The following is a 25,066-nucleotide window of genomic DNA, read 5'->3' on the forward strand; positions in this document are numbered from 1 at the left end:
TGACCCGATGACTCTCACTGGTGAAACAATTTGCGATATCACAGACAGATATCCTAGTCTCAGTTCGCAGGTACTGAAGAGGTTGCCACACGCGGACGCTGTGGTGACTGACAGGCCTTGACAGCCACTGAGCGTTTTGAAGCACAGGAGATTTGGTTGAGAGGTTAGAGCTATTCGCATAACAACGCGGCCGCTGACAACTCGTACATAGGGTCTGACTTTGAGCAGATAGGCCCCTAGATGTGCTCTAAGATTATCCCCATCTAATATATTACTGAGGTGTACCACACTGGTCGTAAAAGAAGTCCAGTGGACTTCCACCTCCAAAACAAATTGCAAAAATAGTCATGCCTTGCCATGTGTAGGTTCAACTACAATACAACTAGTGAAATGCTCTAATCATGTGTAGAATAATATTTCAGAATAAATCAGTAGGATAACTGGTCCCTTTTGAGTACCAGTACCAATGCTACCACAGTCAGTCCAGCAACAATCAGTAAGAGGATTAGACCTCAAAAGTCAAATTGCTATTGATAATAGCAACAGAGGAGTTAGTAGTCACTCAGATTGCAACAAGTGTAAGGGAATCTCCAGAACACTCTTCTGATGGTCACCACACATGCCACTAATAAATAGAACCCTCCATTCAGGAGGAAAGTTATTAGAAGTCATGAACCATGATCACACCGCGTACGACTGGTTCAGTGCTTAAAGAGTTCCGTCTTCAGGTTAGCTCCTCCGTGGATAACCTAGCTATGAAATAGACTCCTTCATACCTATCACCGCTACAATGGTATAAGACACAGTGACGTGTAGTAATACTACTACAGGTCCCCTTAACATATGTCTTGAGGTTGACATCAACTCTTACTGACATCCAGGCATCGACAGAGAAATTAGCTGATGATGCCAAACTCATTCTGAACAGGTTTCAACCTACCAGGATACTTGGTTCTTTCCTTTGGCATGTGTGCTTATGTAAGCATAAACGCACACGCACAACGGAACATTTAAGGAAGATTTATGCTTGGATCACTTAAGGGTCCAAACAAAATACCAGCCTTAGTAAAGTTGAAAATGTACTCTTTTGACTCTACAGCTACAGTACTCACCAGTTTCTCCACAGAGGTCCATAGGTCATCCCTGTAGACTGCCTGAAGCTGGTGCCTTGCAGCTGTAGACTTATCATGTAGTTACTTGGGATAGTGCCCTAAGCAACACACTGCAAATTAGCAACACCCTAGATGTGGCATTAGACAATGCCATGATATGGTCATTTTGCCAGGACCTTGGACGTATATAGAATACAGTCCAATTAGATGATTTTGGTGTGGTAACTATATTTCGTATTTCTTTTGTTTATGCTTTCATTCCTTTTCATTTGAGTTCCTTTGACACTTAGGAAGTGATAGCGCCATAAACAAAGTCCCCATACATCCATCACTTAGTGCCACAACGCCGCTCATTTGGTAAAAAATGTAATTCTATATTTTGTGAGTGTGTGTGCGTTGTTAACATCTGCCTAAGTTACTGTCCAGATCTTCCAGTCTGGACGACCAGACGACGGGTCCGGAACGGCGATCCCAATCCGGACATCCGCTGCCCATCCTTGTGGCGGCCTGTTTCATTTGCAGAAATCCTACCCGGGTCAACCACCATAAGGGGACTGAAACGGCGATCACCAACCGGACATTGGTGGTGGACTGCTCCACTTTCAGAGAACCTACCAAGGTAAACCACTAGAGGGGGACCGCAACGGCGATCACCAACCGGACATTGGTGGTGGACTGCTCCACTTTCAGAGAACCTACCAAGGTAAACCACTAGAGGGGGACCGCAACGGCGATCACCAACCGGACATTGGTGGTGGACTGCTCCACTTTCAGAGAACCTACCAAGGTAAATCACTAGAGGGGGACCACAACGGCAATCACCAACTGGACATCCACTGCCCATCCTAGTGGTGGACTGCTCCGCTTTCAGAGAGTCTACCAAGGTCAACCACCAGGGACCGCAGTTTCAAGTGTAAAATAAAGACTGGGTTTTGGTGAGGATCGGAAGTTCAAAGTCTCAACATCACTCTCTGTTCCAGAAACAGGTGCTACTAAGTAAAAGGTGGCAGTGCATCAAATTGAAGAATGGCTCTGAACCACTTCCCAGCTCTAACTGTAATTGAATGATGCCAAAGACAACAGTATGAATTCTGCTCTTCCATATTGTCCTCAGTAACCTTTATGACTGACAGACAGGTGAGTTTGGAGTTGGACATGCTTCGTCTCACCTTTACCAGGATCTTATTTAGTAGGCACCAAACATAATAAAAAAAACGGACTGTAACATGGAGGGTTTCACTTATTTTCGTTTACCATTGCAAAAGGTTTGCTACATTTTGAAATGGTGTGCACTAATGAATACAACCCAGATAGACAAGGTTCCACTCCTCCCTGTCCTCTCCTGTCATAACGTCACTTACCACTCCTAATAAGCTGAATGGAATCCAGCGTCTATGGAGAATGGAGCGAGGACATGGTCATCAAATTGGACTGCTAAGACTCATTAGCAGTTTGCATGCCAACTCTCATTCTTAATTTACAAGTTGAACCATGTCTGATTACCTTTATTGGTTTCTTTACAAGGGCATTGTCATTATTTCAAATGAATGAGTTTTTAAATCAGACATGTTTATGAAAGAAAGGTAACACTTTATATAAAGTCTTTGTTATACCTGTGTACTAATGCTGTAATTAAACCTGTAACATCAAATCAATAGCTTTTAAACCCATAGGTTAGATTAGGAGTGCTGATTTAGGATCAGTTTAGATCTCAATAAAGTGGATGACGTGGACAGGGGGGACATTATCCAAGATCAGCACTCTTACTCTAAGATGCTTTATGAATAAGGGCCCTGGTGTAATCTCAACATGAGACGATTGATACATAGCCTATGACCCCTTCAGTACAATTTTGTAATATCTTTATTAAGAGAGGATCATAATGAATTCTACATGGTAAAGTATTATATTAGTGGTATTGACAGATGGCAGTCTAACCTAATCACCAATGTACTGTACTGTACTGTACGTGTTTCAGGCTTAGTGTTTCATATGTTTACCGCCATCTATTCCTCTGTGAATTATTGATAGCATGCTGTTGCGTGCTGAGAGGGAGAGGACCAAACTAAGGACAGGATCACAACTACCAGTCTATTCTCGAACTTGCATACAAAGCCCTCCCCCGCCCTCCCTTCGGCAAATCCGACCACGACGCCATCTTGCTCCTACCGTCTTATAGGCAGAAACTCAAACAGGATGTACCAGTGACTAGAACCATTCAACGCTGGTCTGACCAATCGGAATCCACACTTCAAAATTGTTTTGATAAAGCGGACTGGGATATGTTCCGGTCAGCCTCAGATAACAACATTGATCTATATACTGACTCTGTGAGTGAGAATATAAAGAAGTGCATTGGAGATGTTGTACCCACTGTGACTATTAAAACCTTTCCTAACCAGAAAACGTGGATGGATGGCGGCATTCACGCAAAACTGAAAGCGCGAACCACTGCATTTAACCATGGAAAGAGGTCTGGGAATATGGCTGAATATAAACAGTGTAGTTATTTCCTCCGCAAGGCAATCAAACAAGCGAAATGCTGGTACAGGGACAAAGTGGAGTCGCAATTCAATGGCTCAGACACGAGACGTATGTGGCAGGGTTTACAGGAAATCATGGACTACAAAAAGAAAACAAGCCACGTCACGGACACCGACGTCACGCTTCCAGACAAACTAAACCCCTTCTTTGCCCGCTTTGAGGATAATACAGTGCCACTGTCTCAGCCCGCTAACAAGGACTGCGCCCCCCCTCTCCTTCTCCATGGCCGACGTGAGCAAAACATTTAAACGTGTTAACCCTTGCAAGGTGTCGTGGACGAATCAGAATTAGTTGGGTAACATAGATAATTAAGATGTTTTATTAGTATAATATGCTTATTTGAGGTACTTGTCATTAGAAAGTGTCCATTGGACTCTGGTGTCTTTTCAGTTGCATGTCTACCTTAGCTGGGGCTCAGACACTTGGGGCCCAGAGAGGGGAGAGGTCAGATTTGTCGTCATGGGAATGTGTCTTTACCTATTTCTTAAACCATGTGAAGGGATGGCGTGATTAATGGGGAACCAATGACTTGTCTCCACAATGTCTGTGAGCAAGTCACTCCCACCTTTTCTTTATTGTGGGGAGGATTATGGCAGTAAATGGACCCTTGTATGTCCTCTCTTAGATCTTACACTTATCCTGTGATAATATATGGCCTAGAGGCTCACTCCCCCCAGTGAGCCTGTCCAGGAGTGGGGTCAAGAGGGGGTTTGCTTGAGATGGGAGTATCTAGAGTTGACAATTGATATATGCCATTGGATGAAATAGTTCTGTTCAATACCGTACCAGGGAGGGACGGTTCTAAGGAGACCAGATACTGGGCTAAACCATTAATCCTGTTGACATAGCAGTTACTGTCTGATGTGTTTTATTGATATCTGTCATACAAAACTTAACCTTTGTGAACTGTTACTAAGTATCTGTGGTTTGTCAATGTATGTTGAAGGGGGTGTATCGTTGCTATAAAAGATCCCTGTAGCCATTGTGTAATCACCTTGTTCAATGGTTCATTCGAGAGAGTGCATTATTGAAGGTCAAGAACTTTTGCAAAAGTATCTTAATTAAGTATTAATAAAGATGTAGTTTTAACTCGGACTGGTGTGTTTGTAACTCCTCATTTGGTAATGCAGAAATTAGCCACCACAAAGGCTGCTGGCCCATCCTCAGAGCTGCGCATCCTCAGAGCATGCACAGACCAGCTGGCTGGTGTGTTTACGGACATATTCAATCCCTCCCTGTTCCAGTCTACTGTCCCCACATGCTTCAAGATGGCCACCATTGTTCCTGTACCCAAGAAGACAAAAATAACTGAAATAAATTACTCCCGCCCTGTAGTACTCACTTCTGTCATCATGAAGTGCTTTGAGAGTCGAGTCAAGGATCATATCACCTCCACCTTACCGGCCACCCTAGACCCACTTCAGTTTGCATACCACCCAAACAGGTCAACAGACGATGTATCGCCATCACACTGCACACTGCCCTATCCTATCTGGACAAGAGGAATACCTATGTAAGAATGCTTTCCATTGACTACAGCTCAGCATTCAACACCATAGTACCCTCCAAGCTCATCATCAAGCTGGTGGCCCTGTGTCTCAACCCCGCCCTGTGCAACTGGGTCCTGGACTTTCTGACAGGCTGCCCCCAGGTGGTGAAGGTAAGAAACAACATCTCCACTTCGCTGACCCTCAACAATGGGGCCCCACAAGGTGGTGTGCTCAGCCCCCTCCTGTACTCCCTGTTCATCCACGACTGCGTAGCCATGCACGCCTCCAACTCCATCATCAAGTTTGTAGACGACACAACAGTAGTGGGCTTGATTACCAACAACGACAAAACAGCCTACAGGGAGGAGGTGAGGGGACTCGGAGTGTTGTTTCAGGAAAACAACCTCTCACTCAACGTCAACAAAACAAAAGAGATGATCGCGGACTTCAGGAAACAGCAGAGGGAGCACCCCCCTATCCGCATCGAAGGGACAGCAGTGGAGAAGGTGGAAAGTTCCTCAGCGTACACATCACAGACAAACTGAAATGGTCCACCCACACAGACTGTGTGGTGAAGAAGGCGCAACAGCACTTCTTCAACCTCAGGAGGCTGAAAATATTTGGCTTGTCACCCAAAACACTTACAAACTTTTACAGATTGAGAGCATCCTGTCGGGCTATATCACAGCCTGGTACGGCAACTGCACCGCCCTCAACCGCAAGGCTCTCCAGAGGGTGGTGCGGTCTGCACAACGCATCACAGGGGGCAAACTACCTACCCTCCATGACACCTACAGCACCCGATGTCACAGGAAGGCCAAAAAGATCATCAAGTATAACAACCACCCGGGCCACTGCCTGTTCACACTGCTACCATCCAGAAGGAGAGGTCAGTACAGGTGCATCCAAGCTGGGACCGAGAGACTGAAAAACAGCTTCTATCTCAAGGCCATCAGACTGCTAAACAGCAATCACTAACTCAGAGAGGCTACTGCCTACATTGAGACGCAATCACTGGCCACTTTAACAAATGGATCACTGGTCACTTTTAACAATGTCACTTTAAATAATGCCACTTTAATAGTGTTTATATATCTTACATTACTCATATCAAATGTATACACTGTATTTTATACCATCTATTGCACCTTGCCTATGCCGCTCGGCCATCGCTCATCCATATATTTAAATGTACATATTCTCATTCACCCATTTAGAGTTGTGTGTATTAGGTAGTTGTTGGGGAATTGTTAGATTACTTGTTTGATACAACTGCACTGTTAGAACTAGAAGCACAAGCATTTCGCTACACTCGTATAAACATCTGCTAACCATATGTATGTGACCAATACAATTTGATTTGATTTGAGTTAACTGTATCTGTCCATGCTTGGACAATAGTTTACATATTGCAGTCCAGTAATTGTAGTCCAGTATAGTAGTTCTTATATTATGGTTTCATGATCTACTTAGTGACCTTATACACAAAGTGTCCATGCTGCCTTTAAATTGTTAGTGCTGTATGTGGCATTTCCTTTCTTCCTCTCTCTTCCTCTCTCCTCCACCTCCCGACTGACTGTGACTGCCTGAGACAGCTGATGTGTTTGTTTGCATGGTCGTCAGATGTGTTTTATAGTGACGCAAAGGGAATGACACAACCATCCCATGGGAAAATCAAAAGCATCAATTCACTACTGTAGGTTCACATGCTAATGGTAGACTATATGCACTGTATGATGTCAGTATTTAATATAAAGGGGTTCAATAATCTATCCATCTCACTGTCAATATGAGGACTAGATGATAAATACGCTATCTATACAAAAGTATGTGGACACCCCTTCAAATTAGTCGATTTGGCTATTTCAGCCACACCAGTTGCTGACAGGTGTATAAAGAATTGGGCACACAGCCATGCAATCTCCATAGACAAACATTGGCAATAGAATGGTCTTACTGAAGAGCTCAGTGACATTCAACGTGGCACCGTCATAGGATCCCACCTTTCCAACAAGTCAGTTCGTCAAATGTCTGCCCTCCTAAAGATGCCCCGGTCAACTGTAAGTGCTGTTATTGTGAAGTGGAAATGTCTAGGAGCAACAACGGCTCAGCCGTAAAGTGGTAGGCCACACAAGCTCACAGAACGGGATCGCCAAGTGCTGAAGCGGCTGAGGCTGGTACCCGCAAAACACCAGTCTCAATGTCAACAGTGAAGAGGCGACTCTGGGATGTTGGCCTTCTAGGAAGAGTTGCAAAGAAAAATCCATATCTCAGACTGGCCAATAAATATAAAAGATTAAGATGGGCAGAAGAACACAGACACTGGACAGAGGAACTCTGCCTTGAAGGCCAGCATCCCGGAGTCACCTCTTCACTATTGACATTGAGACTGGTGCTTTGCGGGTACTTTTTAATGAAGCTGCCAGTTGAATAATTGTGAGGCGTCTGATTCTCAAACTAGACACTCTAATGTACTTGTTCTCTTGCTCAGTTGTGCACCGGGGCCTCCCACTCCTTTTTCTATTCTAGTTAGAGCCAGTTTGCGCTGTTCTGTGAAGGGAGTAGTGCACAACGTTGTACGTGATCTTCAGTTTCTTGGCAATTTCTCACATGGAATAGCCTTAATTTCTCAGAACAAGAATAGACTGACGAGTTTCAGAAGAAAGTTCTTTGTTTATGGCCATTTTGAGCCTGTAATCCAACCCACAAATGCTGATGCTCCAGATACTCAACTATTCTAAAGAAGGCCAGTTGTTCTTTATTGCTTCTTTAATCAGCTGTGCTAACATAATTGCAAAAGGGTTTTCCAATGATCAATTATCCTTTTAAAATGATAAACTTGGATTAGCTAACACAACATGCCATTGGAACACAGGAGTGATGGTTGCTGATAATGGGCCTCTGTACGCCTATGTAGATATTTCATTAAAGAAATTCCAGCTTCAATAGTCACTTACAACATTAACAATGTCTACACTGTATTTCTGATCAATTTAATGTTATTTTAATGGACAAAAAAATTTGCTTTTCTTTCAAAATCAAGGATATAACTAAGTGACCCCAAACTTTTGAACAGTAGTGTATTTAAATAGAGTATATGTTGCCATTTGGCATGCAGTCAGAGTGCAGACTTCACAGGTTTCATGTTTGTAAGATAATGTATACTGACATGACATGGCTTGCATCCACCCTGACTAGAGATGGAGCAACATACAGAACAGACCACACATCAGGGCCAATATTCATAAAGCATCTCAGAGTAGGAGTGGAAAAGGTAAGGGGAAAGGGGGATACCTAGTCAGTTGTACAACTGAATGCCTTCAACTGAAATGTGTCTTCGAGTGCTGATCTAGAATCAGGTCTTCCCTGTCCATTCATTATAGTCTAAAATTATCCGACATCAGCACTCCTAGTCTCTCAGAAGACTGACTGCCAAATACACAAGAGTCCAGTACACCACCACCATAGCTTTTTCCCTTAACAACAATCACTCACTCCTGTGAGATACCTGTCTAGAGAGAGAGAGAGAGAGAGAGAGAGAGGGGGGGAATGTGTGGATAGCCTTTCTGAAGAACTGTTACTTCTCCTTCACTATTCTTGCATTATGCAGTGCTAGGGACAACGCTGGTGATCAATCATAAATGTGATATTACAAAACCATCTCAGTCCAAATCTGGTTGCCTTTGTTTAGCTCTCAGTTGTGTATATCTGCTGTGTGTGTGTATGTGTGTGTGTGTGTGTGTGGGGTGGGGTGGGGGGGTTGGTATTTTAAGATCCCCATTAGCTTTTGTGATAGCAACATGAAACATGAAATAATACAGAACATTAATAGACAAGAACAGCTCAAGGACAGACTACATACATTTAACATGTCACACATATCCTACATCAGTACATACGCACAAAATATTTAGGTCAAATAGGGGACAGGCATTGTGCAGTGAGGTGTTGCTTTATCTGTATTTTTCTCTTGAGCAATCTGAGATGGGAGTTCCATGCAATCTATATAATACTGTAGGTTTTCTTGAATTTGTTCTGGATTTGGGGACTATGAAAAGACCCCTGGTGGCATATTTGGTGGGGTAAGTGTGTGTGTCCTGTGTGTATGTAAGTTGACTATGAAAACTATTTGGAATTTCCAACACATTAATGTTTATTTTAAAAACAAGAAGTGATGCAGTGTCTCTCTACTTTTAGCCAAGAAAGACTCGCATGCATAGTATTGATATTAGCCCTCTGATTATAGTGAAGAGCAAGACATGCTGCTCTGTTCTGGGCCAGCTGCAGTTTTTCTAGGTCCATATTTGCAGCATCTGTAGAACGTGCAGTACTTGCTTTGTGGAGTGTGGTTTAACCAAAAGTAGATAATCTCTTTATCACAGACAGACGTTTCCCCATCTTCACAACAATTGAATCAACACGTTTTGACCATGACAGTTTACAATCCAAGGTAACACCAATAAATTTTGTCTCCTCAACTTACTCAACAGCCACCTTATTCATGATCAGATTCAGCTGAGGTATGATTCAGCTTGGGGAATGACTTGTAAAAAATCAATGCTTTTAGTTTTAGAGATGTTCAGTACTAGTTTATTACTAGCCACCCCTTTTTAAAACTGACTGTTTAGGGTTGCTGTGATTTCACTAGCTGTGGTTGCTGCCACGTATAGGGTTGAATCATCAGCATACATAGACACACAGGCTTTGTTTCATGCTAGTGGCAGGTCATCAGTAAAAAAAGAAAATATTAGAGGGACAAGAGAGCTGCCCTGCGGTACACCACACTTTACATGTTTAACATTGGAGAAGCTTCCATTTAAAGAAAACTCTCTGTGTTCTATTAGATAGATATCTCTGAATCCATGATATGGCAGAAGTTGAAAAGCCATAACACATGCTGAATGTTTTTTGAACGACAGGTTATGGTTCAATAATATCAAAAGCTGCACTGAAATGTAACAGTGCAGCTCCCACAATCTTCTTATTATCATCATCTTCTTTCAACCAATCATTAGTCATTTGTATCAGTGCAGTACATGTTGAGTGTCCCTCTCTATAAGCATGCTGAAAGTCTGTTGTTTCAACCCTAACTGTTCTGCCTGCGGCTACGGAACCCTGACCTGTTCACCGGACGTGCTTGTTGCACCCTCGACAATTACTATGATTATTATTATTTGACCATGCTGGTCATTTACGAACATTTTAACATCTTGACCATGTTCTGTTATAATATCCACCCGGCACAGCCAGAAGAGGACTGGCCACCCCTCATAGCCTGGTTCCTCTCTAGGTTTCTTCCTAGGTTTTTGGCCTTTCTCAGGAGTTTTTCCTAGGGAGTTTTTCCCAGCCACCGTGCTTCTTTCACATGCATTGCTTGCTGTTTGGGGTTTTAGGCTGGGTTTCTGTACAGCACTTTGAGATTTCAGCTGATGTACGAAGGGCTATATAAATAAATTTGATTTGATTTGATTTGTTGTTAATTTTTTTTACAGAGAAATAGCATTGTTTCTGCTCAAACACATTTTTTCCCAAAAGTTTACCAATCACATGTGCAGTCAGACTTATTCGCCGCTCCTTTTGCCTTGTCCCTCTCAACCATACAGCTTTTCAAATGCACATCAATCTATAGGGCCTTAACATTTCTAACAGGAAGTTTCTTAATAGGTGCATGCTTATCAATAACTGGAAGAAACAATTTAAGTGCAGCGTCAGGATGCTCCACGTTACACACATCAGAACAACAATTATTTTTTGGCGGCCTAGAGCAACACCACAAAATAATATGCTTTAGATGAGGCAGGTGAACCTGCAACCACAACACTTCAATAACACTTGACATGAGACCTTCTCTACACATTACAGGAATATGGCTCTGAATATATACAGCAACACCTCCCCCATAAGCATTACTGTCTCTTCTATAGATGTTATATCATTGTATTGCTATTGCTGAATCATCAAAGGAATTATCTAAGTGCATCTCAAAAATGGCTAATATATGAATGCTATTGTCACGGTTGTCGTAAGGATTGGACCAAAATGCAGCGGGAATATGTATCCCCACCTTCTTTTATTTTGTAGAAGGAGAAACAAATAAATACGTATAAAAAAGAACAAAACAAAACTGTCCTGTCAGGTGCACAAACACTAAACAAGGAACAACTACCCACAAAATCCCACAGAAAAACACCCCTCTTAAATAGGACCTTCAATTAGAAGGAACTTGGAGCAGCTGCTTCCAATTGAAGGTCAACCCCATTAACTAAACATAGAACTAGACATACTAGATAAACATAGAAATATACTAACATAGAACATAGCCCAACAAACCCAAAAACACTCTAAACAAACACCCCTCTTAAAACAGAACATAGCCCAACAAACCCCGAAACACTCTAAACAAACACCCCCTGCCACGTCCTGACCAAACTACAATAACAAATAACCCATTATACTGGTCAGGACGTGACAGTTATCTGATGTTAGCAAGTTATTGATTTCATTAACCTTATTTCTAAAGCTACATATATTAATGTGGGCTATTTTCAGCCCTTTCCTGGGTAGCTTATCAGAGACGGACATCATTTGGAAAAGAGCAAACGAAGCAAGAGAAAAATCAAACATTCAGCAGTCCAGTAATCAGTTGGTGTGTGTGTAAGTGTGTGTGCTGCGGGGTTGAAGATACGATGGCAGGGAGCTTGACCCCAGTGATGTACTTTGCCGTTCGCACCACCCTATGTAGTGCTTTGTGGTGGAGGGAGGTGCATTTGCCATACCAAGTGGTGATGCAGCCAGTCAAGATGCTCTCGATGGTGCAGCTGTAGAACTTTTGAGGATCTGAGGGCCAATGCCAAATTTTTTCAGCTTCCTGCCGAGGCAGAGGTGCTATCGTGCCCTCTTCACGACTGTGCAGGAGTGTGTGGCCCCTGTTAAGTCCTTAGTGATGTGGACACCAAGGAACTTAAAGCTCTCAAAACACTCCACTACAGCCCTGTTGTCTATGATCATCTACTTGGTCTTACTAACGCTGTGGGAGAAGCTGTTGTCCTGGCACCACACTGCCAAGACTATGACCTCCTGCCTGGAGGAGTTGCCATCTGTGATTAGGCCTACCACCGTCATGTCATCAGCAAACTTGTTTATGGTGTTAGAGTTGTGCGTGGCCACGCAGTCGTGGGTGAATAGAGAGTACAGGAGGGGACTAAGCACACACCATTGAGGGGCACCCGTGTTGAGGGTCAGCGTGGTGGAGGTGTTGTTGCCTACTCTCACAACTTGGGGCCGACCCGTCAGGAAGTCCAGGAACCAGTTGCAAAGGGAAGTCTTCAGTCCCAGGGTCCAGAGTTTGGTGATGAGCTTGGAGGGTACTATGGTCTTGAATGCTGAGCTGTAGTCTATAGACATCATTCTCTCATAGTTATTTACCCTCTTGTCCAGGTGGGAAAGGGCAGTGTGAAGTTGATCTGTTGGGCGTTATACGAATTGGAGCGGGTCCACGGTGTCTGGGATGATGGTGTTGATGTGTTTCATGACCAGCCTTTCAAAGCACTTCATAAATTACAGATGTGACTGCTACATGGCGATAGTCATTTAGAAAGGTTACCTTGGAGTTCTTGGGTGGTCAGTTTATAACATGTTGGGATTACAAACTAGGACAAGAAGAGATTTAAAAGGTATTTGAAAACACTTGTCATCTGGTTTGCACATGTTCTGAGAACGTGCCCTGGTGTTCCATCTGTGTTAATCTGTTTAAAGGTTGTTGGTTTTTTTTCATCGGCCACGGAGAACAAGATTACAGTCATCCGGACATAAGGGGCTTTCATGTAAGAATGTGTGTTGTTTTCCTCAAAGCGAGCACAAAAGGCATTGAGCTCGTTTGGAAGTTCTGTGTCACTGGTCATCTCACTGCTGGGTTGCGCTTTGTAATTCGTTATTGACTGCAAGCCCTGTCACATCCGACGAGCGCCGGAGCCAGTCTAATAGGATTCCACCTTCCTCAAAGATTGTCCTTTTTCATGTTTGATGTCTCGTAGGAGTTCGTAGCGGGCTTTATTGTATGCATCCATGTCCATTGTCCCTTTTCCTTGTAAGCGGCAGATCTAGCCTTTAGCCCAGCACAGATATTGCCTCTAATCAATGGTTTTTGGTTTGGATACGTTCATTTAGTTACTGTGGGGACAACGTCATCTATGAACTTACTGATGAAGCCCATGACTGATGTGATAAACTCCTCAATGCTATTGGATATGGTTTTAAGTCTCCTCCCTCCAGAAACACTGCCTCTGGGTGTACAGGATATAGCCAGTTGTGATAATTATGGATGAGAACTCTCTTGGTAGATAAAACTGTCTGCTGCTTATGTAACCGGTGCTTTACTGCACCGCTGTAACTCTGCGTTGTGTGTGTGGTTGATTGAGACTATAGACGTGGACTTTGGAGATCAGGTAGTTTTAATCAAGCAGAATTCACTCTCTGCATCCTGCATCTGCATCCAAAAGAAAATATAACATTTGTGGAGCACATATGTTCTGCGAATCGTCGCCTCTTTCTACAACAGATGCACAATACAAGGGACTGGGATCATTCGAGGAGCTAGCCATCGTTCACACATACAATAGCCTGCTAATACCTTTGCTAGCCTTTAACCACATGTTGAATTCAGAATGTTGACATTATCCTAAAAAGTACAATTACAAGTGCATCTTAACAATACCATCCACTTATGAGTAACCTCTAAATATACAACATTATTCATGAACATAACACTGTGTGTATGACTTTGTACTTAAAAGAATCAAACTTTTCTGATGACGTGCATCAAAATGATTTGAGCACGAGCACGCAGGGCAAAATTTAAGTACACACTCCCCTACTCCAAGGATGCAGGCATGCATAATAACAAATAGCCTTTTATTGCCCCCAGTACAAGGTGCACCTGTGAAATGATCATGCTATTTAATCAGCTTCTTGTTATGCCACATCTGTCAGGTTGATGGCTTATCTTGAGAAAGGCTAAAATGCTCATTAACAGGGATGTAAACAAATGTGTGCACAAAATTTGAACGAAAGAAACATTTTGTGTGCATGAAAAATTTCTGCGGTCTTATATTTCAGCTCGCGATACATGGGACCAACACTTTAGATGTTTTACATTTGTAATACTTACATAATTTATACACTGGGGGTTTTTCCCCATATGGCTTTAAAAAAAACAGGCCTTCAAATGATCACCTCAGCATACTGCACTCAGTGAGCAGTGTGTGTGTGTGTGTGTACACGTGTGTGCATGTGTGTTTGCATGTTTCCTTTGCCTGGTGGTTGTAGATGGACCAAATGACAATTCACAGAAGAATAAACAAATCACACTGTTGCACTAAGGTCACAAATCAAGACAAGTTCTAGTTGTATCCTATCATATTTATAAATGTATGACTGATTAGTAGGGTTGGGTCGGTTATTTTCTAAATTTAATTTAGAAATGCACTGTCTACAGCCTGCACTGTAAATCTACAGCCTGCACTGTAAATCTACAGCCTGCACTGTAGACTGCAGTGTTGAACAAGCCCTATCAATTCGTTAGTAGGCAAACAGCAGAAGGTCCTCCCCTCCTCAATAGCCTCCTTTTGGTGAGGAAGCACAAGTGTATCCTATTGTGGAAGAGGTTTGATATCTGCCACAACCCCGTTGAATCCGTTGTTGTATTGTCGGAGGAGAAAAGCATGCACATATTTAAAAACAATATACAACTTTTCCTTTTATCTATAAAATGTCTTGAACAACTAACTTAATTTCTTTTATCCACCCCTGTAAACGTAATTTGCCTAATGACGCGCAAGTGGAGAAGGACCGTCTCATTTCAAGCAAGCGCATTTCACTCTCCTCGCCAACGCTCCTCAATTACCGTTGACCTTTTTCAAAAGGAGGCGAGAGAGGAGAGAGGACGCAGGTGGTGAGGAAATCTAATTGATAAAAGGCCAATGAACTTTGCAGACCAGACCCAACTGCTATCGTACTGGAGCCGATGGGAGAGCCAACCCTTAAAAGGGATACTTTGGTATTTTGGGATAATTTCCTATTTACCCAGAGTCAGACAAAATCATGGATACCATTTTTATGTTTCTGCGTACAGTTTGAAGGAAGTTGAAGGTAGCATATCGTTAGCTTAGCACAATTGCTGGAAGTCTATGGGTATCTACTAGCCCGCTCCTTTCAAATGCAGGGGAATAGACCTTCTAGCTACTCAAAGGCTGGGTGTTTAGCACTTTGTACTCTAAGTATTCTTTGCAAGTAGATATGAAATCATCATATTTTGATTATAGTTGTTTGAAAATAATTTATGTTTGGAACTGTTCTCTCAGGACTATGCATTTCACTCATCCGCTGTGAGTGATGGTGTGCGCAAGGATAGGCTGTGTGCAAGTGTTGACACAGCTGGCCTGCTGAGACAGTAACAGAATTTTTTGCCTCTGGTCATTATCACTCTGCTCCGGTAGCATTTTTAAAAAAATCCATTCACTGTAGGCTACTACTGTACATAACAGCACCGCCATACCTGTCTATTTTATTGTATATTTGACCTTTTATTGATGTGAATTGTGTGAATGCCTTGTCTACACTGTGTATTACACGTTATGTGCAGTGATCTGTATTGTCATCGATAGGTTATGTCATTACATAGGTCTAACACTATGTTTTATTGGCCTTCACCAATTTACCTTTAATATTCAAATGTTGCTGATACATTGATCTGACTGCTATATTTCATACACAATACTGTCTCATGTGGCATACCGTTGTGAATCACTTATAGTAGATAGTAACAAAATAGATGGCACGAGTTCAAATGGCATTTATTCAAGTTATTTGACAGAATACCGCAATGTTACTTTTGTACCTGGTGGCGTGGCGGGAGTAACACAGACTTGGGACGGATGTAACAGCTGATGACAAGTGCACAATATTTGTCTTTTCTCCATGTTTCTGGTTTGTAATGCTCATTACTGTCACGGTTGTCTTCCTCCTCTGACGATATAACGAAATCGTCATCGGTGAATGAGGACCAAAATGCAGCAGGTACGTGTATGCTCATTTTGAGATTTATTAACTTTCCAAAATGAATACAAAATAACAAACCACGAGAATGAACGAACAACCAACAAACAGTCTGGCAAAGCCTAGGGCTGAACACAGAACAATCACCCACCACATCAAACACAAACACACCCTCATATATGGGACTCTCAATCAAAGGCAGATAGACAACACCTGCCTTCAACTGAGAGTCCCAACCCCAATTAACCAGACATAGAAACAGACATACTAGACTAGACATAGAATACCAGAACACCAAACAGTACCCAAAAACCCCGGAATACTTAAACCAAATGCCCTTCAACAAAAACACACCACCCCGAACCACATAAAACAAATACCCTCTTTCACGTTCTGACCAAACTACAATACTAAGTAACCCTATACTGGCCAGGACGTGACAATTACTTTCAACAAATGTACTATCAGCCATAATTTCTTGTTCGTGTCGATTAGAATAATTCATGCTGTAGGTTCATCGTTTATGATCATGAACCTCGCGTCAACATCGCAATGGGGCGGCGGGTGGCCTAGTGGTTAGAGCGTTGGGCCAGTAAACGAAAGGTGGCTGGATCAAATGCCTGAGCTGACAAGGTAAAAATCTGTCGCTCTGCCCCTGAACAAGGCAGTTAACCCACTGTTCCCCGGTAGGCCATCATTGTAAATAAGCATTTGTTCTTAAATGACTTGCCTGGTTAAATAAATGTTACCCAACCACAATATTAATCCAACTAAAAGGGATCACATAACAGCTATATTGACCATCCTTTTCTCATCTCACTTTAATGGGAATGTAGTAGGAGATGTTTCTCACCATTTTCAATGACTATTCATGCTTAGCCCTACCAATTCATTCTTAGCCCTCCAGCTGTCCTTGTCATGCGCGCTCCTAGTGTCTTGATAGAATAAACATCTTTATTCTCTTCATAAGCGGCAAACTCATGCATATCACATTTCTATGGCTTGACATAAGGTAATTGACCACCAGAATCCAAGATATATATTGTTATATAACCTGTCGATAAAAGCTTATGTGAGAAGCTGATCCTTCAAGTCAGTTGATTAAGGCATAATTATTTTGACGTCATATATCATTTTCAAACATTGAGTCACTTGTTGATATTTTGCTGACACTATCATAGCAATATGAACTAAGGGAAACAATGGCCTGTGCTTAAGTTTTTTTTTCTTTTTTATTCCAAGTCATCAGTTTACATTGTGTCACTTTGGTCCCACCATTCTCTCCTGTAATTTCTCCCAGGCTAACACCCAAGACTAGCCAGCATGATACATGAAACCTATGCTGCCATGTAGTCACTAAATGAATTAAGAAAATGACATGTTTGGAACCTTAAACAACTAAACACAACTCTACAACTGTTTTTTTACTTACATCACTCAAAACCTATTTGTGTTGATAACTCTACATTAGGAAAGTGCTGACTTCACTACTTCATTCTAGCTTTTGTGTTATCTGAGGAAAATAGCTGTGTTACTTTCGCCCTGTGTTACTTCGTCCCGGTGTAACGATCGTCTGAAAGAGGGGACCAAGATGCAGGGTGGTAAGTGGTCATAATTTATTATAAATGACGAAACACTTAAACAAAGAAACAAAAACGAAAGCCAACACTTCTGTCAAGACAGAAAACAACCCACAAAAACCCAAAGGAAAACAGGCTGCCTAAGTATGGCTCCCAATCAGCGACAACGATGTACAGCTGTCCCTGATTGAGAACCATACCAGGCCAAAACAAAGAAATACAAAAACATAGAAAAAAGGACATAGAATGGCCACCCTAGTCACACCCTGGCCTAACCAAAATAGAGAACAAAAACCTCTCTATGACCAGGGCGTGACACCCGGCTCTCCCTTATGCAACAGCTGGCTACCTCCCGGTAGATTTGTTTACAAAACCACACCCAGTCTCGAAGCAAGAGAACACAGGCAGAACCCAAATGTATAAAATATTGATTACTACAGGGCTCTCCAACCCTTTTCCTGGAGAGTTACGGTCCTGTAGGTTTTCAGTCCAACCCTAATCTAGTTCACCTGATTCTAATAATTAGCTGATTGATAAGCTGAACCAGGTTAGTTATAACTGGGGTTGGAGCGAAAACCTACGGGATGGTAGCTCTCCAGGAACAGGGTTGGAGACCCCTGGATTACTATGTATAGCTTTCTTTGTAAGACTATAAATGACCAACCATCCACCCAGTTAGGTCTTTTGAGAGGAGCTGGCTAATGGATACCAATAGACTTCCAGCAATTGCGCTAAGCTACTGTAGTGATATTATACCTTCAACTTCCTTCAAACTGCACGCAGACAGAGAGGAAGAAGCAAAGCGAGAGGGACAACTGGGCCCAAAATCTGTCTTCTCCAGCAGGTGGCATTTTTTTCTTTTTTTTTGCTCACCATGTGAGGAATATTTGTATGGTCAGTGAGTGTCGAATATGGTTAATAAAAAATAGAATGACTTATTTAATACATGTGGCTTATTTGATCAAATAGAAGTTTCGTAATGATTAGGTTCTTACGAGTGTACTGATATAAGTAAGACACATGGAATCCCCGCATGTCACATCTGCTCCTGCTACGCCCTCTACTGCTCATCCTGTGTCTCCTTGACCTGCCGCCACTCCCTGTCACGGCTGTCGTTATGTAGAGAGGACCAAGGCGCAGCGGGTTGCGTGCTCATCATTATAATTTATTAAATAAATGTGAACACGGAAAACAAAGAACGACAAACCGACAGTTTTACAGGCTGAATAGTAGCAGTGCAAAATCAACTACCCACAAACAAACAGGTGAACACAAGCTCTTAAATATGGCTCTCAATCAGGAAAAACGACGAACAGCTGTTCCTGATCGAGAGCCACACGGACCAACAAAGAAATACACACACTAGAAAAACCTAGAATACGAAAACCAGAACATACACCAAAACCCCGGAATACATGAATAAAACACCCCTCTACAATACACATAACCCCCGAACCACATAAAACAAATAGCCTCTGCCACGTCCTGACCAACCTACAAATACAAATAACCCCTATACTGGTCAGGACGTGACACTCCCCCAATACTCTCTCCCTCTCCCCCTCTCTCTCTGTGTGTGTGATTGTGTGGGTGGAGACAGGTGTGCTGGAGTCAGAGCAGATCTCCACCAGCTGCAACCTGTTCCATAATCAAGACCTCTACAAATACTCAGCCCTGCCACTTCCACGCTGCCAGATCGTAATCTCTGCTCAGTCAGTCTAGGTTTCTAGCCGTTAGCTACTATTCAGATCATGTTGTGTCTGTTTTCCTTGCCTGATGCTGTTTTTCTCTCTGCTACAGTTCTGCCCGCTCTGACTCTGGTCCTGTATCATATGTTGGCTCTGTATCATATGCTGGCAGCTCAGCTAACTATCGGCATTACAGAAAGACATGCTAGCTAGCAACAGCAATACTTTTTACCACTCTGTAAAATGGAATCAATAACAATGATAAAACTCTGAAAGTTAACTGTTTCAATAGTCTCACACTCCCTTATAACAATACCTATAACATTTACCTTAAAATAAATAATACATTCCAAGGTTATCAAATCAAATTTTATTGGTCACATACACATGGTTAGCAGATGTTAATGGGAGTGTAGCGAAATGCTTGTGCTTCTAGTTCCCACAGTGCAGTAATATCTGACAAGTAATCAAAAAATTCCCCAACAACTACCTAATACACACAAATCTAAAGGAGTGAATGAGAATATGTACATTGAAATATATGGATGAGCGATGGCTGAGCGGCATAGGCAAGGTGCAATAGATGGTATAAAATAGAGTATATACATATGATATGAGTAATGTAAGATATGTAAACATTATTAAAGTGGCATTATTTAGAGCGTCTTGGTGTCTGCTTGAGGGGGAATGTGACGATAACTGACGAGAATTCTCTTGGGAGGTAATATGGCCAGCATTTGATTGTAAGGATTTCTAGGACGGGTGAGCTGATGGACTTGAGTTCCTGTATGTTATTATGATACACCATGAGTCATTAATCATGAAGCATACACCCCCGCCCTTCCTCTTCCCAGAGAGGTGTTTATCTCTGTCGGTACAATGCATGGAGAAGCCCTGTTGGCTGAACCGATTCCGACAACATATCAAGAGAGAGCCATGTTTCTGTGAAACAGAGAATGTTACAATCTCTGTCTCTCTGGAAGGCAACCCTTGCTCGAATTTAGTCTACCTTGTTGTCAAGAGACTGGACATTGGACTTCTACACAGGAGTAATCTCGGACACATACCTTTGTGTTTTCTCGGACTGAAGAGAACGGGAGCTATGGGTAGCACCAGGGTGTTAGTCGGTGACGTAAGCACACAGATTAAATAAAATGCATTTAATGAAATAATAACAGAAGATGTTAATATCATCCAGCTACTGTAGCTGCCTCCTTAACATAAACAGCCAGTACTAGTAGCACAACAAATGAAAATATAAACCAAAGTAAAGTTTCTGCCGGTCATAGCGATCTGAGTCCAGCTTCTGTCATTCCTGTTCGCAGGCTTGGTCCACTGACCCATAATCTGGATGTTCTGTTCTGCGTTGTGTACTATTCTAATAATTTGAAGATTCTCCTACACTGTCGATTGTGTGTAGCCCAATCACAAGGCATGCCTACAGTCAGGGACGCTCTTCAAATCTGTCAGTGAACAGCATGCAGCCAAAACAGGCCTTTCGCAATTTTTCAAATACAATCGCTGAAAAAATGCAGTTTGGAATGCAAAAGATGCAGCTGTAAAGAAAATACTAATCTGTCTACAGGCTATAAAGTTATCAACTTCCAAATAAGCCTATTGAGAGAACAATGTTGTTTTACAAAGTAAAACAAGAGAAGCTTTTGGCAGGAGCGCATCTGCCATCGCTGGTGAGTGAGATGCGCATCATTGGGTGAGTCAGTGTAACTGGAAAGCTTTTTTAGGACTATAATTTCTTACTACAATATTTGTCTCCACACACCTAGGCCTAGGCTATTGATGGATTCAAGACAAGCTCATTTTTATTGATCTAAGATTCTCAATTTGTCAGTGTCAAAGTAGTCATTTCGATCATTTGTAAGGTATTAAAAAAGATTATCCAGTCATCTAAGGGTATTTTCACATATAGTCCTCTTTAAAATAACTAATATCAAGTCCTCTTTAAAAGTAAAGAGGTCAAAAAAATATAAAGAACTCTATTCTCTTTGTATTCGCACTGCCCTTCCCTTTGAATGAGGACTCAGCTCTCTGACTAGTTCATTTTCCAACATTTACTCAATGCATACTGGGTAAATACACAGTGGATGACAAGCCGTACCATCAGAACCTGGTATTGGACAGCCAGGGATGTCCCTACATACATTTTGGAAGCTAATAGTTTGCATTTAGTTAGAAAATAAGACATACTGTTAAAGTTGGAAGTTTACATACACTTAGGTTGGAGTCAATAAACTCGTTTTTCAACCACTCCACAAATGTCTTGTTAACAAACTATAGTTTTGGCAAGTCGGTTAGGACATCTACTTTGTGCATGACACTAGTAATTTTTACAACAATTGTTTACAGACAGATTATTTCACTTATAATTCACTGTATCACAATTCCAGTGGGTCAGAAGTATACATACATTAAAATGACTGTGCCTTTAAACAGCTTGGAAAATTGCAGAAAATGATGTCACGGCTTTAGATGCTTCTGCTAGGCTAATTGACATAATTTGAGTCAATTGGAGGTGTACCTGTGGATGTATTTCAAGGCCTACCTTCAAGCACAGTGCCTCTTTGCTTGACATCAGCCAAGACCTCAGAAAATAAATTGTAGACCTCCACAAGTCTGGTTCATCCTTGGGAGAAATTTCCAAACGCATGAAGGTACTACGTTCATCTGTACAAACAATAGTACGCAAGTATAAACACCATGGGACCACACAGCCATCATACCGCTCAGGAAGGAGACGCGTTCTGTCTCCTACAGATGAACATACTTTTGTGCAAAAAGTGCAAATCAATCCCAGAACAACAGCAAAGGACCTTGTGAAGATGCTAGAGAAAACAGGTACAAAGTATCTATATCCACAGTAAAACGAGTCCTATATTGACATAACCTGAAAGGCCACTCAGCAAGGAAGAAGCCACTGCTCCAAAACATCCATAAAAAAAGCCAGACTACGGTTTGCAACTGCACATGGGGACAAAGATCGTATTTTTTGGAGAAATGTCCTCTGGTCTGATGAAACAAAAATAGAACTGTTTGGCCATAATGACCATCGTTATGTTTGGAGGAAAAAGGGGGAGGCTTGCAAGCCGAAGAACACCATCCCAACCGTGAAGCACGGGGGTGGCTGCATCATGTTGTGTGGGTGCTTTGTTGCAGGAGGGTCTGGTGCACTTCACAAAATAGATGACATCATGAGGAAAATTATGTGGCTATATTGAAGCAACATCTCAAGACATCAGTCAGGAAGTTAAAGCTTGGTCGCAAATGGGTCTTCCAAATGGACAATGACCCCAAGCATACTTCCAAAATTGTGGCAAAATGGCTTAAGGACAACAAAGTCAAGGTATTGGAGTGGCCATCGCAAAGCCCTGACCTCAATCTTATAGAAAATTTGTGGGCACAGCTGAAAAAGCATGTGCTAGCAAGGAGGCCTACAACCTGACTCAGTTACACCAGCTCTGTCAGGAGGAATGGGCCAAAATTCACCCAACTTATTGTGGGAAGCTTGTGGAAGGCTACCCGAAACGTTTGACCCAAGTTAAACAATTTGCAAGACGATGCTACCAAATACTAATTGAGTGTATGTAAACTTCTGACCCACTGAGAATGTGATGAAGGAAATAAAAGCTGAAATAAATAATTCTCTACTATTATTCTGACATTTCACATTCTTAAAACAAAGAGGTGATCCTAACTGCCTTAAGACAGGGAAGTTTAACTAGGATTAAATGTCAGGAATTGTGAAAAACTGAGTTTAAATGTATTTGGCTAAGGTGAATGTAAACTGTACATAATCAAAATATAATATTTACATGTAAAAAGTACAGGTAACAGGATAAATGGTAGAAGAAAAATTGCAGATTAAATTATGCTTTAATTGAAAATGTTATACTCAAAATTGTACCACCAACCTGTACATCATGTTTTTTGTTTATTTGTGGCACTAATGTGAGGGGCCATGGCAGGGGAAACGGTGTTGTAGTAGCTTACAGTGCTTGGTGTGGAAATAATTATAAGTGAACCTGGGGAGCTTTGTCTTCAAATTGCACAAAAAAATAGAACTGAAACATAGACTTCAAGGGAACCGAACTCAGACCACCTCTCAAGTTCAGTTTGCTTTGAGGACTCTTTTGAGCGGTCTGAGTTCCTTTGAAGCATTCACACTGCACAAAAATGTAAGAGAACTGCACTGAGTTGTCTGAAAGGGACCAAGTGTGAAAACACCCTAAAATGTATAAAAGGACACATTTTTCCCAGACCATCGGCTACAAAAAAGGTACAACTTCTGCAAGCACCTCTACTCTACTGCTCTATGACAGTAGGCAAAAGCGATGATAATGCATGCAATGCTTTAAAGGTACTTTCTTTCATACCTCAGAGCCCCCAGATAACCCCCCTCTCGGGCTCACTTTTTGTTCCGGCACCACCCAATTTACAAATTAAGCACCGCATTTAGCTCAAAAGTGCAGGGGCGTAAAGAGCAAGCCAGAGGGTGGGCAGACTGGTTAGGGAAAGTTAGAATCAAAGAAGCCGCAGTCAGCACACCACTTAGAGAGCACAGAGGAAGAGGATTGTTCCTACAACATGTTTATGTGAGTGTGCCGCACGTGGAGCCTGTCTATGCTACTTATTTTTTTACACAAACTTTCGGTTACTGGCCCAATGCTCTTAATAGCTAGGCTACCTGCTACAGTGGCGGTAGATGGAAAAGAGATGAGGATGGAGGTTGACACCATAAAATAGAATGAATAGAGCGGGCGTCCCCATTCAAGTCAATGATGCCATAATGGGTGGACCATTGCCAGTATACCCATAGGAGTAAAGCAGGAAGTAAAATGTAAAATTTGCTAGAAAATGTGCTCTGATTTGTTCATTGAACTCAACTGACATAAATAAATACATTCCAATGCATGAGCCACATCAGTTAACATCATTTGAATGAACATTCTACATTATCATGGAAATTATTGCATCACAATACCAGGCAGCCATTGCGAGTGTACCCGTGAGTTTACCAGTCAAATTGCCAGGGTTGGAGGTTCCAAGACCGTTCTATTCATTCTATTTCTATGGTTGACATGGGGACCACTGCATCTGTCATCAGTGAGGAGACCTAACGAATCACTTGGTCCTCAAAACAGGCTCCCACCATCCCACTGGCAGGGATCAGACTGCGTACGTACACCAGAGAGACCATACTATTGCTGGAAGCGAGAGCACAGCTCCTAGTGGTGAAAGGGAATGGGCCTAGTTTTCTAGGGTGTGACTTGCCCAACAAAATACTCAACTGGGGTGAGAAAACACACACGGGTGACTGAGGATGTCATTCAAAAGTACCCTGAGGTTTTCAGAGATGAACTGGGCACTACAGTTAAGCTGTTCGTGGAACCTCAGGCCTGAGCCTCGCTTTTTCAAGCCCTGGATAGTGCCCTACGCCAGGGAACAAAAATGGAAGACAAATTGGAGCGGCTGCAGGAAACAAACATCATTACGCCCATTTAGTTCCTCTACTGGGCAGCGCCAATCTTTCCCGTTCTGAAAGGTTACAGTGTGCGTATATGTGGGTACTACAAACTCACCATCAA

Source organism: Salmo trutta, chromosome 6 (genome assembly GCF_901001165.1).
Source record: "Salmo trutta chromosome 6, fSalTru1.1, whole genome shotgun sequence".
NCBI classification, from domain to species: Eukaryota; Metazoa; Chordata; class Actinopteri; order Salmoniformes; family Salmonidae; genus Salmo; species Salmo trutta.